The sequence below is a fragment of the Dipodomys merriami genome, unplaced genomic scaffold, assembly GCF_024711535.1.
Source record: "Dipodomys merriami isolate MVZ:Mamm:240054 unplaced genomic scaffold, mDipMer1.0.p SCAF_16, whole genome shotgun sequence".
In the NCBI taxonomy this organism is placed as follows: domain Eukaryota; kingdom Metazoa; phylum Chordata; class Mammalia; order Rodentia; family Heteromyidae; genus Dipodomys; species Dipodomys merriami.
The window spans coordinates 4,369,826-4,382,282 of NW_027202937.1; the positions used below are offsets into that span (position 1 = coordinate 4,369,826).

Genomic DNA, 12,457 nt, shown 5'->3' on the forward strand with positions numbered 1-12,457 from the left:
TCACGATTATAGTTAGTTCTAAGTTTTAGTCAGCTTCCCCTACCAGACTATAAGCTCTGTGAACGCAGGGAGCATGTGGATCTCACATGACCCTTGAGTGCTTTAGTGTCTTGTACTAGATATGGACATAGACAACCAACCAACTTTGGATGGATCAGTGCATGGATGGGTGGATGAATGAATGGATGGATGGATGATAGATTGTTGGATGGGTGGATGACAGATGAATGGTGGTTGGTGAATGGATTGATGGATACATGATGGATTGTTGGTAGATGGATGGATGGATGGATGGATGGTAGGTGGACAAATGGATGGATGGATGGATGGATGGATGGATGGAGCTAGTTAATTTCGTTACCTTTCCCTGAACTCCAGCCAGTAGTCTCTCATTAGTGGGAAAAGGGCATTGGAATTATCTGTGGCTTGTGTGGCTAGAGCATCTTATGGAGCTTGAGAGGAACCCATCTGTAGAAACCTTCTCTGGCCCCACACCTGATGCACAGTGGACGGTGTGGTTGTCCGAGTGTAACCCCTGCCCTGCTGACGAGTATTCTGCGGATTCCACCGCTGCAGGCTGGAGAGCTGGTCTCACTGGCTCAGGGTCAGGGCTGCACATGGGTTCCTGGGCACTGTGTGCCCTCCCTCATTCCCTCTTCCCCCATGCCTCAGGCTGCCAGAAGATGGACCATTCACCCCACCACAATCAGAAATACCAACACACAATCTACCACTTATAAACACGCCTCAAAGCTAGGTGCCGGTGGCTCACATCTGTAATCCTAGCTACTCAGGAGGCTGAGATCTGAGGATCTCGGTTCAGAGCCAGCTTGAGCAGGAAAGTCCATGAGACTCCTGTCTTCAGTTAACCCTCAGAAATCCAGAAGTGGCGCTCAAAGTGGCTCAAAGTAGTAGAGCACTAGCCTTGAGCAAAAGAGCTCAGGGACAGCACTCAGACCCTGAGTTCAAGCCCCAACAAACAACAACAACAAAATTTTAAAAATAAAAAATAAAATAAAAACGTGTCTCATTAACCTTCTGTTGTATAAGAATGTTTGGATGTGCTTATTCCCGGAATCTCAAACTCCCCAAACTGCAGATAATTTAGCATCTGAAGTCAAGCGTGAGACTGTTTGTGTTTATATTTGCATTAGAAAGAAAACAAAACAAAACCTTAGAAAAAAAGGTTTTCTTCTGCGGGTTCTCTTCTGCTACCATTTAAAATATTAACAGGTGCCAGATCTTGTGCCTGTAATCCTAGCGACTCAAGATCTAGGTATGACAGTTCAAAGCCAGCGTGGGCAGGAAAGTCCATGAGACTCTTAGCTTCAATTAACTGCCAGAAAACTGGAAGTGACGCTGTGGCCACAGTGGTAGAGCACTAGCCTTGGGTGAAAGAGCTCAGGGACAGCACCCAAGCCACAAGTTCAAACCCCAGTAACGACACAAAAAGAAATAAGAAAGACTTAGAAGCTGAGAGATGACAGAAGGAGCACTTTCTCTTGCACATTCAGATGGATGACTAGAATGTTCCCTCAGCCTTCAGGCAGTGGATAGAGGGTGACTTTTTCTTTTTTAAACTGGCTTTTGCAGACAAAAGATTTCAGAGTACTTTTTAAATTTGTTTGCACAGTATTAACCAGTGGGGAGGGGCGCCTTCTCCACCTTGCCAAAGGATTTATTTTCAGTCCGCTTTAAGAGACAACTCCGTAACTGCGGGAAATGTTTCTTCTCTGATGATTTAGAAATCAGAAAAACAAAACAAAACCGGTCCTTCGTCACCCATTAAATGAGAAGGGGAGGGGGGCTTGTGCCACTTGTGAGGGAGACGATGCTCCCGGGTCCGAGCACCGCATGTTGGGTAGACCTGGGGAAATCATAGCACTTACCAAACTCCATTACCCTGAGACCAGATTCTCTCTCCTTCCCTCTGTCTCTCTCTGTGTTTTTCTCTATTTCTCTGTGGGTCTCACTATCTCTCTCTCTATGTCTCTGTATCTGTCTCTGTGTCTCTACCACTTGAGCCACAGCATCACTTCTGGCTTTTTCTGCTTAGGTTTGGTGCTAAGGAATCAAACCCAGGGCCTCATGCACGCAAGGCAAGCACTCTACCGCTGAGCCACCTTCCCAGCCCACCATGTAACTCTTCTGAGCATTCTCATTCCTCAGTTCCTGCAGAACATCCCCTAGGGTTTTGGAACTGCCTATCAACTGCATCTACCGGTACCCTGAGTCCAAAAGAGGGGTGATAGCATCCTGGGGAGCCCCCGGGCCTTTCTGGAGGTGCCCGCAGCCAGACCGTGCTGCTGCATGAGGAGAGGCGATGAGGAAGTGACCTTTCCTTCTCCTTTTTCCTTCAGAGCCGGGTCTTCTCTTCCCGCCTGCCCTGCAGCATGAGAGCATGACCGGCCGGCGCAGGAGCCCCGCGGCCCGCCGCCTGCCGCCCCGGCCACGGTGAGCTCCGCTTCCCTCCTACAGGCGGACCAGGCTTTCGTAATCAGTCCCTGGTCTTGTGCTGGGAGACTGGTGAGTGTGTGTGTGTGTGTGTGTGTGTGTGTGTGTGTGTGTGTGTGTGTGTGTGTGTGTGTTGGTCAGCTGGCGTGGTCTTTTTGGGGTGAGACTGGCAGGAAGGGCATGGAGTTGCATGGTTGGGGTGCATCCTGCATCCTCCACCACCCCCCCCCCCTTCCCCAGACTCTGGGACCTTGGACGCATCTTGTGATCGCGTATGGATGAAGACTTTGGGCAGGATAGAATGGGAAAGGGTGCTGGGGGTGGCCTGGGAGGTCCACACTGGCTCCTGGCCCATGCAAAGCCCATCGCTGAGCAGCAGTGGAGCTCTCTGTAAGTTCTGCCTACTGACCTGGTACGGCACAGACCAGCCGCTCCAGCCTGCCTTCTGCTCCCCCCCTCCCCCGAGACTGAACTCTGCCCGGGCCCTGCTCTGCTTTGTACAGAGCTCGCTGCCTCTTCACGTGGGAAGGTCTTCATGGACCCCAGGTCTGTCCTGCCACTGGCTGTGTCTCCTGCATTGTCCCAAGGAGATGAGGCATTTCCCTCCATTCTCCAGTGACTATATCAGCATCCTTCAGGACAGGTGCTGTGCTGAGCTCCGGGGGTGAGGAAGATGGGGTCTCTGTCTTTTCTAAAGCAAAAGCGATTGGGTTCTTGGAGACTTTGGATTTTATAGGGAAAGACTTTGCTCTACAGCTTTCAACTTTGGTTTTCTATTTTTATTTTGTCAGTCTCTGGGCCTGGGCACTGTCCCTAAGCTCTTCAGCTCAAGGCGAGTGCTCCACCACTTGAGCCACACAGCTCTACTTCCACACAGCTCTACTTCCAGTTTTCTGGTGGTTAATTGGAGATAAGAGTATCATGGACTTCCTTCCCTGGGCTGGCTTCAAACCTAGATCCTCAGATCTCAGCCTCTTGAGTAGCTAGGAATACAGGCGTGAGCCAACAATGCCAGGCTGTGCTTGTTTTTAGGTGGTGCCATTATATCATGGCCTCAAGCATTGAGTCATTTGTTAAGATGTTGGTTTTCAGTCCAGTTGCTTGTCCTGGGGTCAGATGCTCTCTTTAGCCACATTAAAAACTATTGTTTGCGGGTCTGGAGACGTGGCTTAAGAAGTCGTTCCCTTGCCTAACAAGTGCAAGGCCCTGAGTTCAATCCCCAGAACTACCACCCCTCCAAAAAGTATAAATAGTTCATATAATATATATGACATATATGTATGTAAATATAAACATATTTAAGATACAATGTAAATATTTTTATTATTATGTGTGTAGATGTAAATTTCTGTCTTGGTTCTACTTGGGTTTATTGGGATTCCTAGAATTAAAGATTTGTGTCCTTCGACTCTTCTGGGATGTTCTCACCCTTGATTTCTTTGGGTATTATCACTTCCCCTTTTTCTCTCGTCTTTTGGAACCTCAGTTGACTCAGGTTAGAGCTACAGACTGTTGTTTCCATCTTTGACTCTCTAGGCTGAGATGTGGATAATTTCTTCAAGTCTGTCTTCTGTGTAACTAATTGGTTCTGTGTCTTCAATGCTGTGTAATCCAGCCATTGGGCCCTCCCCCCTCCCCCCACCCCCCTCCCCCCACCCCCCCTCCCCCACCCCCCGCCCTTGGAGGAAGTGAACTTCCTTTATTGGTCATTTCTAGAAGTTCTGGTATATTATTTTTCAAATCGCCTTGGTGATATCTCTGTTCTCTGGTTTCTTGCTCATATTTGAAGAATTTTATTTTTTTTCATATGGATTAGCTAATTGGAAATTTTGTCCTCTCATGTCTGGATTTCAGTGTTGGTGTCTATGTGGATCTGGTCCTAGCTTGTGTGATTTCTGTTGACTGCTATTTAGTTCACTTTGTCAGCTGATGCTTCTTCTTAGAGAGAGAGAGAGAGAGAGAGAGAGAGAGAGAGAGAGAGAGAGAGAGAGAGAGAGTGTGTGTGTGTGTGTGTGTGTGCTGGTCTTGTGGAGTGAACTCATGGCCTAGGTGCTATTCCTGGGGTTCTTCTTCGCAGGACCTGCAGTCTACCACTTGAGGCACAGCTCCACTTTTGGCCTTTTTAATTTTTTTTTTTAAGAGGTAGAGTCTCATGGACTTTCCTGCCTAGGCTGGTTTTCAACCTTGATCCTCAGATCTCAGCCTCCGGAGTAGCTGGGATGATAGGTGTGAGCCACCAGCTCTCCTTTGAACTTTATTTGGGGAATTATTTGAGCTGTGGGTTGAAGTTGATTTTTCCAACTTCATTTGCATTTGCTTCTGGTAGTTCTGGGGGTTGAGAGACTAGTAACTGAAAATCAACTTGAATTTTTTTTTTCCTTTTTTGGTGCCGGAACTGGGGCTTGAACTCAGAGCCTGGGCACGCCCCTGAGCTTCTTTTGCTCAAGACTAATGTCCTGCCACTTTAAGCCACAGCTCCACTTCCAGCTTTTAGTGGTTAATTGGAGATATGACTCTCACAGGACTTTCCTATCTAGGCTGACTTAGAGCCACGATCCTCAGATCTCAGCCTCCTGAGTAGCTAGGATGACAGGTGTGAGCTACCGACCCTGGGCTTTGAATTCATTCATTATTTATTACTTTTCTGGCCATACAAGTAACACAATTCAAGCCGGGCGTTGGTGGCTCACGTCTGTAATCCTAGCTACTCAGGAGGCTGAGATCTGAGGATCACAGTTCAAAGCCAGCCCAGGCAGGAAAAACTGTGAGATTCCTATCTCCAATAAACCACCAGAAAACCGGAAGTGGTGCTGTAGCTCAAGTGGTAGAGCGCTCGCCTTGAGCTGAAGAGCTGAGGGACAGCGCCCAGGCCCAGAGTTCAAGCCCCACAACCGACAAAAAAAAAAAAAAAAAAAAAACAAGTAACACAATTCAGACTACAGACTATGCAATGCCCAGCTTATAGTTACAAATTTTCAGAGATTTTACTCTCACCTCACTCCCCCCCCCCCCCCCCCCGCCACCCTTCCCTTCCCTTCCCCGCCCAGGGAAAGTTCCTTTTCTATGGATCCTGTTCATTTCTTTGGTCAACCGTGGATCCCTTGGGAGCCCCGCTTCTGGGTCTCCTCAGCTTTGAAGCCTATGCAGCTCCCACTGGAAAATTCAAAATCTCAGATTCTGCAGAAACCCTCAGGGCAGAAGCCAACCTCCCAATGTTCCTACTCTTAATTTGACTTTGGTTTTTGAGAAATCTATTTGTGCCATTGCAATATAGTGATATCATTTTTGTTAGTGTGTGTGTGTGTGTGTGTGTGTGTGAGAGAGAGAGAGAGAGAGAGAGAGAGAGAGAGAGAGAGAGAGAGAGAGAGAGAGATTGGGGATTGAACTCAGGGCTCGGGCTTGATAGTCATTCCCTCAGCCCTTTTTTGCTTTTTTTTTTTTTTTCTTCAATAGGCCCTATTGGCTTTGGACTATAGTCCTCCTATTTCTGCCTCCCTAAATTGTGGGGATTACAGACCTGTGCCACCACACCCAGCTATCATCGTAAGATTTAAATGTTTTACTGAGCATATCAGTTGTTTTTAGAAAGACTTGAGAAAGTATTTGGCCTGCCATATGGCCAAAAAGTCGTGTTTCCTCTCCTGCTACTCCTTCCCAGAAGACTGTACTCCAAGTCCCAGAGAAGGTGTGCAACAGCCACTACCATAGGCTCAGCAGAGCAAACAGTGGAACACAGCATTTCCCTCTCCAACCCCCTTTTCTCCCCTTCCCTCTCCCCAGGGCAGTCGCTGACTGTTCGGGACATAGCTTTATGGTCACAAAGGATATTGGTTTCTAGCAGCATGCTTTAAATAGCCGGACAGCTTTGTCAGACTTGTTTATGGATCTGTGTTTATCTTCCTTGGGAGAGGAAATGGCTTCTCCTGTTTTGTGGCCCGGTCCACTGGTAGTCACGGCAGCAACTCGCTTTGTTCTCACTCTGCTGCGGGCTCCAGGCCCAAGCCAGCTCCTGTGTGCTTCTCCAGACCCTCACTTCCTTACCTCCCATGCCGCCTCCCCCTCCCCCATCCTCCCTGCCCTGTGCCCCTTCTTCTATACCCACCTTGTCCTTCCTGCCCTGGGCTTTTAGTTCCCACTGCAATGCCTTTCATGGAGAGCAACACACACACACACACACACACACACACACACACACACACACACACACACACACACACACACACACACACACACACACACACACACACACACACACACACACACACACACACACACACACACACACACACACACACACACACACACACGTTTTGGCTTTGGGGCTTAAGGGGCCAAAAGAGAAAGAGCTGAGTCCCACCGCAGCTGTGGGACTTTTCTCTGAGCCTCAGTTTCTCCATCGGTCACCTGGGGATGGCACACAAAGCTGAGGTAGGGACACTGTTACATGTAGAGATGTGCCCTGGAACTTAGACAAGGTGATAAGCACTTGTCACCATGTTCTTAGGACTGAGAACAGATTTCCCCAAGGCCAGGGCCCCTGGTGACGGTGCTTTCAAATAGACATGCTGTCTTATAAAATGGAGGCAGGAGTCCAGTAAGTGTGAGATGCCTAGCCTCCCTGCTGCATGCTTTGAATGAGGAACTTGGTACAGTGGCACATACCTGTAGTCCCAGCTGCTCTAGAGGCTGAGGTAGGAGGATCATTTGAACTCAGAAGTTCAAGGCTAGTGCCTGGGTGACACAATAAGATACTTCTCAAGAATGAACAATAGATAAAAAGAAGCAACTGCAAACAGAACACAAGCCGGCCGTTGTTTGCAGAGGTTCTGGTGGGGCAGATCGTACTCCTTCTCTCCCCCCACCCCACTTCTGCCTTGGACCCTGTGCAGGCCCCAAAGAGGCTGCGCATGTCACTCACTCATGGTAGCGGTCTCCCTTGTGCCGTCCCCTAGTCCAGAGAGCACTGCTGCTCAGTGATACAGGCCCTGCCGTGACCAGGCGGGGCACAGGCTCATCAATGCCCATTGGCTTCTGTTCTTGTAGCTGCCGTGTAACAGTGCTTACCTCACCATCTCAGTAACGTTATGTTACTCCCCAGATTTCTATCAAGTCACATCCTGATTTGATAGCTATCAGGCAACAACTCTTATCTCAGCACCTGCCACTGATAGTGACTCTGTACTAGGCCAATGGTGGTGGTGGTTGTTGGTTTTTTGTTTTTTTTTTTTTGTCGGTTGTGGGGGTTTGAACTCTGGGCCTGGGCACTGTCCCTCAGCTCTTCAGCTCAAGGCAAGCGCTCTACCACTTGAGCTACAGCGCCACTTCTGGTTTTCTGGTGGTTTATTGGAGATAGGAGTCTCACGGTCTCTCCTGCCCGGGCTGCCTTTGAACCGCGATCCTCAGATCTCAGCCTCCTGAGTAGCTAGGATTACAGGCGTGAGCCACCAGCGCCCGGCTTTGGTTGGTTTTTTTTTTTTTTTTTAAGCCTCAAATTATAGTGAGCCTAAAAAGTTCTCTAAACATTTGTCTATATTAAAAGAGAAGAAAGGAAAAGAAAATCTCATAACCATATAAAAGACAGAGCATCTTCTAAGCCTGCTGGGCATGCAGAGTGAATTTCTGGGGAGAAGCATCGTGCCCTGAAGCAGTCAGGGCAAGCTTCCTGGAGGAGACAGGAAGAGGAGGACTCATTGCTGGCTCAGTGGGGACAGGTCATGGAGGTGGCCGGAAGGGGAGCTTCATGAGTCCTGGCTGCAGATGTGACGAGGTGTAAGTTAGAGGAGAATCGATATTCCAGACCCCAAGTGGCCTCCTTGAGCCTTTCTGCAAGAGACATCTCAAAAGCCCATGGCTCATGCCTGTAATCCTAGCTACTCAGGAAGCTGAGATCTGAATATTGTGGTTTGAAGCCAGCTCAGGCAGGAAAATCCTAGAGATTCTTATCTCCAGTTAACCGGCAAAAATGCAGAAGTGGAAGTGAAGCTCACGTTGGTAGACCAGGGAAAAGCCAAGTGAGAGCAAGAGGTCCTGAGTTCAAGTCCCAGAACCTGCACGCACACACACACACACACACACACACACACACACACACACACACACACACACAAACACATAGTCTGAGCGGCCTGCAGTGACTACTTGACGGTGTCTCCAGGTTCTTGAGCCTGGGTGAGCGTGCATGGTGTCTGACTCTCTCTCTCTCTTGTTCTTGTGTCTGGACCACAACTCACCTGTGAAAACCAAGAATTGGGGGCTGGGAAGGTGGCTCAGTGGTAGAGCTCTTGCCTTGCATGCCTGAGGCCCTGGGTTCCATTCCTCAGCACCACCTAAGCAAAAAGAAAAAAGCCGGAAGTGGCGCTGTGGCTCCAGTGGTAGAATGCTAGCCTTGAGCTGAAGAGCTGAGGGACAGCACCCAGGCCCCAGAGTTCAGGCCCCACGACCGGACCCAAAAAAAAAACACCCCAAGAATTGGTAGACACTTTTCTCTAGATGCACCATCTGTGAGTACCAAAAAGCCCTTGGATTCCTGCCTTGCACCCTTGTTCTTCTCCCGCCCCCCCCGCCCCCCGCTTGTTGTCAACTTCTCCTTGCACATAGTGCTGGGACCAGAACTGCCAGGGAGGCTAGGTGAGGAGGTCGGGGAGAAGAGCCTTCTCTAGCCAGCCATGTGGCCCTGCACTGTTTGCACTGGGCTTAAAGGCCCAACCCCACCAGCAAACCTCACAGTCTCAACAGCTGCTCACTGGCTGGTGATTCACGCTTCCTCTCCCGCCTTCATCCCAGCTGCTCCGAGCTGGGGACCGGAATGGATTGCTTAGTATCCCTTGCTAGCCTGTGGGGAGCCCCCCGGGTGGACCGACCATCCTCCACGGCCAGTTCTCCCGGTCATGTGAGGGCTTAGCCTTGCGTGCACACGTGGAGATCATTGTTAGAACTGGGGACCAGGGCACATCACACCTGGGGTCCCCTGCAGAGTTTGGGGTGTCAGTGATGGTGGGTGGAGAGACGGGGGTGCCCCAGGCACCTCTGGTGTTCTTAGGATCACACCAAACCCATGAGAACAGGTTGTGAGCTGAGTCACTAATTGCTCCTTTGGAGACTGGCCAGCAAGTCCTCCCTGTTTAGGGGTCTCCCTTCGAAAAATAAGGTAGTAATCCTTATTGTCTTCTTATGCTTTATTCTCTATGTGATGAAAGGCATATGTAAATGTATATTGATATACTGATTTATAGTTCAAGGCCTTGTTGAGCCACACCCCCTGGGCCTTTTGGTTTTACCTTGCGATTTAGGCAGGGTCTCGTGCTTTTGCCCAGGCTGTTCTTGGACCAAGATCTTCCTGTCTCCACTTCTCCAGTAGCTGAGATTACAGGCATGTGCCAACATGCCTGACCTACTAATTGCAACATTATACCTAGAGTTTAAGTCTAATCTGAGCCTTCTTCCAGCTTCACTCTCTCTCCTGTTCCAAAAACATACTAGAGCAGAATAAGGTGCAGGTGTTTTGACTTCCCAGCTTTGGCCCTCCGGAGAGGTAGAGCTCCCCTAAGTTACCAGTGTGGAAAGCTGTCTCTCTGGGCGCCTTGGTTGGGCTAGTTGGGGGAGGCTCTGGGTGCAGGGGGCTTGGGAGCTCTGTGGTCTCCTCTGCTCACTCTGCAGAAGTGGAAGTCACTTGCCCAGCAAGGTCACAGGGCTATCGCCTCCTTGCTGCTTGGTCCCAGCTATCTTTGCTTGCGCGGGTTTTGCATTTCCTGAACGCACAGCCCCGGGTGGGGGCTGGGAGGTAGGTGGGCAGGGGAAGTGGGCTTAGAAGAACCCAGCTGAAAATGTTCGAGTTTCCGCTTCCGGTGGAGAGAGATAGCTGTGAGGTGTTTCCAAGAGGAGAGGGGGAGACCTGGGTTAAGGCCAGAAAACCCAGAGTTTTTTGGGAGAAGTATTCCGGGAGAGCAGAGACATCGTTTAATCTATGGAACTCTATCAGATACTTTGTGTCTTTGCTCCTCAGTGATGCCTTCTTATGTGTTCACAAGCTGGCCTTGTTCTGGGGCGCATGCTCAGGCTTCTCAGAGGCTCCATGGCCTGGGGCTGGGAACTCTGGGCTCTGTCTCCCTTGGTTGAGTCTTGCTGGCATGTTAGACCTCTACACCTCCCTTCCTCCCTGGGGCATAGCAACACCGCATCCATCCATCCCTCTCTCTTCCCTCCCTCCCTCTTCCTTCCTTCCCTCTTTCCTCCCTCCTCTTTTCCCCTCCTTCCTTCCCTTTCCTCTCTTCCTTTCATCCCTCCCTCCCCTTTTCCTTCTCTCTCCCTTTCTCCTTCCCTCCCTCCCCCTTTCATTCCTTCCTTTCTTTGGTTCTCCCTTTCTTCCTTCCATCCCTCCCTTTTTTTCTTCTCTCCCTTTCCTTCCTTCCCTTACTCCCTTTTTTCCTATCATTCCCTCCCATCTTTCCCTCCTTGCTTCCTTTTTGCCTTACTAGGGATTGAACCCAGGGCCCATCACTCTACCCCTCGAGCCGAGCCTCCAGTCCTTTTGCTTTTGGTTTCATGCTAACTTTGCCAGGACTGGTCTGAAACCAAGATCCTCCTACTTCTGCCTCCTGAGTAGCTGGGATTACAGGTGTGTGCCACTACACCTTTTCTAAGGTCTGGGAGGTTGGCACAGCCCTGAGTGAGTCAGGAACTCCCCTGGACAAGGCCCCGTGTGGCTATCAGATCAGATGGCGTGTGTGGGCATGGAGGCCGCTCCAGACCTGCCTCCCTGGGCTGGCCCAGCCAGACAGTAAATCCTGGCTTCCTCAGCTTACAGCCAAGAATGAGAGAGCTGGGGCCTCTGGCCCCTGGGAAGGAAGTAGAGGATTGCTGTCCCTGGTGTGGCACAGGGGCTGAAGTGACTCTATATAACTTGGCACTTTTTGTTGTTGTTATTAATGAGATGTCAGTATTGATAGGGTTATACGTTGGATGACCACTAAATAATGACATCTCTTTTGCTCTCCTTGGACTTGGGAGCTGGACCCTACGGCCTCATTCGGATTCCCTCTTGTATATCCCCTGCATTGTACTGATTCATGGGGGCCCGCACACCCCAGAAGTTACCCACAAAAAGCCAGCCGCTGGTGGGAGATCGTCTTCTGGTTATGGCTCTGCCTAGTGTAGTGGTGCCATTGAGCCTTCCCATGATGCCCTGGGGCCTGATGCTTTCAGAGGTGCTGGGAAAGCAAGGTGGTGGCAGATCCCTGCCAGAGGCTCCCAGGGGGATGGGGGTCTTCCCCTTTCTTCCCATCATTCTGCTTATTGAAACTGGGAGGGCTGTGGTTGCCTAGGAGACAAGTAACCAAACCCAACCCATCACAACTGAGTCATTGGGTCTAATTGGACCGGTTTCCATGCCAAAGCCACGCCAAAGCCATACAATAGAAAACCCCACCCAGTGCCAGGCTGCCCTGCCTACTCCAGGCGCTGTGGATGCCAAGTGTGCCTGAAGGGCTACTCACCTGGCCAGAGCAAGACTGAGGTTTGAACCCTGCCTTTCCCAGCAGAGGCCCTCGGGGGCTTCCGTGTGAGCCATTTCTCTCTAGTGACATGTTCTGATGAGGAAAAAATATTATGTAGATAACTAGAGCTTTGCCTGTTAAGTCTAAAAGTTTCCTGAACTTTCCCCTTCCCTACTCCCTTGATTTCTCCCTCCCTCCCTCCCTCCCTCCTTTCTTTCTTTCTTTCTTTCTTTCTTTCTTTCTTTCTTTCTTTCTTTCTTTCTTTCTTTCTTTCTTTCTTTCTTTCTTTCTTTCTTTCTTTCTTTCTCCCCTTCCCTACTCCCTTGATTTCTCCCTCCCTCCCTCCCTCCCTCCTTTCTTTCTCTCTCTCTCTCTTTCTTTCTTTCTTTCCTTCCATCCTTCCTTCCCTCCTTCCTTCCTTCCTTCCTCTTTTCCTCTCTCTCCTTTCCTTCCATTTTCTTCCTTCCTTCCTCCCTTCTTCCCTCTCCTCCCTTCCTCTTGCTGTAAAGTAC

The 12,457-nt window shown here is 49.9% G+C and overlaps 1 protein-coding gene across 9 annotated transcripts in view; it reads left to right on the plus strand.

The window, feature by feature from the left end:
- Trerf1 (transcriptional regulating factor 1) overlaps positions 1 to 12,457 on the plus strand; it is a 166,356-nt gene that overhangs the window by 102,954 nt on the left and 50,945 nt on the right. For all 9 annotated transcript variants that reach the window (XM_070023737.1, XM_070023736.1, XM_070023733.1 and 6 more), the window contains one exon: positions 2,361 to 2,454. The gene's annotated coding sequence lies outside the window, so the exon portion shown is untranslated. The remainder of the gene's footprint in view (positions 1 to 2,360; positions 2,455 to 12,457) is intronic.